Raw genomic sequence first — 2,966 nt, 5'->3', positions numbered from 1 at the left:
GGGGCGGCCGCAGGCTCTCCCGCCGGCGGGGAGCGCCGCCGCAGGGCGAGGCCCCGGCGGGGGAGCGCCCGTCCCCTGCCCGCACCACGTCGGGGCCGCAAGGGTTGACTTCTCCGGGCACGCGGCGTGGGCAGGGAGTAGGGGCCAAGTTGCAGCATCTCTGTAATGGTGCTGGGGGCTGGGCCGGCAGCAGGCCCAGCTCTCCCTGCTGCCGTTGGGGTCCTAGCACCTCTGCCTGCCTGGGAGCATTCAGCCACTGGGTACCATGGCAGGGGGGGCCCTATCAGGAGTCTCTGTCCTTGGTTAAAGTGGGGTTGGTTTTTTGCTCTGTGGGCCTGCCGCTTGTTGTGATCCGTTGCGGGGTTTGCTGCAGTGTCTCCTGAGGCGTCGTTTTGGCTGCTGTGGGAGATGGGATTTTGGGCCGGATCCCCAAAGCTTGCTCCAGTATCTGAATTCTTTGCTGGGACATGTCCTAGCAAAGAAATCTGCAGAGACTTCTGGATGAAGTTGGAGGCTTCAGAACCCAAAGGCTCCCTGAATTACCCAGAGCATCAGAAATATGATGGTGCGCCATGATGTGAGCCTTCAGATGCAGGGGCCATTTTTATACCTAGGCTTCAATCTGTTATGATAAGTTAACTAGCTGTTAGTGCATGTTGGTAGTAACTAGATACTTTTCTTGGCGAAAAGCGAGCTATCCTAGCACTAGTAGTCTGTAACCTGAGATGCAGGCACATCACTAAGCAAGTCTGGCAGTTGCTGTGCGGTGTGTATTTTGGCCAGCCACGGTTCAAGATGAAGTTCCTGAAGGTGGGTATGTTCTCAGCTTACCTGAAATTCAGGGGAGCATTAGGTTTGTACACAAAGTAACCACTGCATGGCTGCACCCAAGCAAAGTTCAGCACACTGGGCACGGGTGTCAGTTTGGAAACTGTCTGATACTTTTCCTTCACTTGCAGTGGCTTCAGTATTGCCAGCTGGGAGGGAAGGGCTGAAGGTTTGGCATTCTTCACCAGATTCTGCTGTTCTTTTGTTTAAGCAGAATGTTGAAACAAGCAGATGCCTTCAGTGATTCAGATTTCGGCTGAAAATAAAAGCTTTGTTGAGGGCTGGGATACGTAATGCAAGCAAGCCAGGTTGGGAGGAAAAACCAAGTGTCCCCTTTAGGCACATGGTGATAAAGAATTACTAACCAAAGTAACTCTTGGAGCAGATCTTTTCCCTTTTCAAAAAAGGTATTTTGTTGTCTTTGTGGTACCCTCGTGAGCCTGTGTTATATTCTGGAGGCTTAGATTATTCTAAGAAGGAGGAACTATTTTCAGCTGTCTGGCCATGGAGACACCCCAGGTATTCTGTGTTTGTGACTCTGGAGATGGCTCCTGCTCCTCTAGGAGAAGTAGGGGTTAAGAAGAATGCTGCCTTTCTTCCTGGCTGCAGAACACCACCCAGAGCATGCCACGTGTCCAGCACCCTGCTTGGGGATGTGCAGTTACTGGCCCAGTTGTCACAGGCCAGCTGGCCTTCTGAGAATGTTGGATTGCAGTTGGTGCAGAGGCTCCTCCAGACCCTTCTGAAGGAGAGCTGGGTTCTATCCAGGATGCGAGGAATGGGCTGCGGAAAGTATAGAGGGCTCTACCTGAATTTCAAGCCATTCTGAAGCCAGCTAAGTAGAGTTTTGTGTGCTTGTTACTTTATCTTGTTTGTATCTTCTAAGTATTCCTGTCCCCCAAAACTGTGACCAACTCCCTGTATTGGAGACAAGAACTCCAGTTCCACAAAACAGGCAGTGAAACCTTTTAAAAATTTGGTCCTATTAAATTGTTAGCTTGTTGCCTTTTTCTTGAGGACTCTTACCAGCCAATGTATTTGATTGCTGGATAGATCAGGCTTCCAGGGAATCAGACTCCAAAATTTATGTGGCTGCAAGGGGAAGGAGCATTTGAAACTCATGTATAGCTAGTGAAGATGGCTTATGGATTTAGAATACAATAAGGAAACTTAAATATCTGCTACTTGTCTAGGTGTACTTGAGCCAGCTTTCAGCCACTTAGCTCTGGTACTGCTAGCAGTGTCAGATGCTTGAGCATTTACTTAACTGTTCAGGTGCGATTTGTAGTCCACTGAGTTGTGTACTGTTGTGGCTATGCTGTTGGCAGAGCTTGAGCTTACTGGTTTGGAGTTGGCTTGTACCCATCTACATGAGCTACAGTGTAGATGTGTTACTAGAGGAGACAGACGGTGTCAGATTTGTGTGAGATCTGCTTGTGAAAGCAAATGCTGTGCTCCAGACAGCGAGGGGTTCTTTTTGGCTTTGTGAAAAATGGCTGGGCTGTGTGAGGGGAGTGTCCTTAACCCTTGTCCTGTGAGAGCTCTGTTTTAAAATGTATTGTTATAAGCAGCTCTTGGTGAGAGTTGCAGTTCTTCTGGTGGTAATTCTGCATTTGGAATAAATGGCTGCTGCAGGGTTCATGATGAGAGAGCTGGGCCACCACTAGCCTGATTAAAAAAATCCATTGGAACAGAGTAAATGCAGTTAAGGAGAAATGGGGGACAGTAGTGTGTGCACCTGGCACATAGCAAAATCCCAGTGAAGAATTGGTAGGTGTCAGCGGAGGTTACTTAAACCTGCTCACGTGTCACACTATCTACCATGTTTTCACTAGGATTCTACTTTTTGCAGCCAGCTGCAAGTTCAGCAGGTTCTGCCTAGATAGGGTTCAAGGTGTCTGCATGAAGCTTGTCAGGTAGACAAGAGGAAGTCCTACTCTAATATATGGGACTGCAGGGAACCCCATCTCAGCTCTTCCAACCTGGAACAGGCCCTTTTATGGGGAGTTACAGATTCAGCAGCTCTTTCCACTGGGGAAGCCCAAGAAATCTCAACCAGAGGAATATGCTTTTCCTGTACTTGGGAGAGTCATTTCCCTTTCCTCTGAAGTTAGACCATGTGCTCTGGGAATTTTTGG

Source organism: Gavialis gangeticus, unplaced genomic scaffold, assembly GCF_001723915.1.
Source record: "Gavialis gangeticus isolate Ggan-Ray unplaced genomic scaffold, GavGan_comp1, whole genome shotgun sequence".
Taxonomy (NCBI): domain Eukaryota; kingdom Metazoa; phylum Chordata; order Crocodylia; family Gavialidae; genus Gavialis; species Gavialis gangeticus.
The sequence above is the reverse complement of the archived record's forward strand: the minus strand, read 5'-3'. Positions refer to the sequence as shown.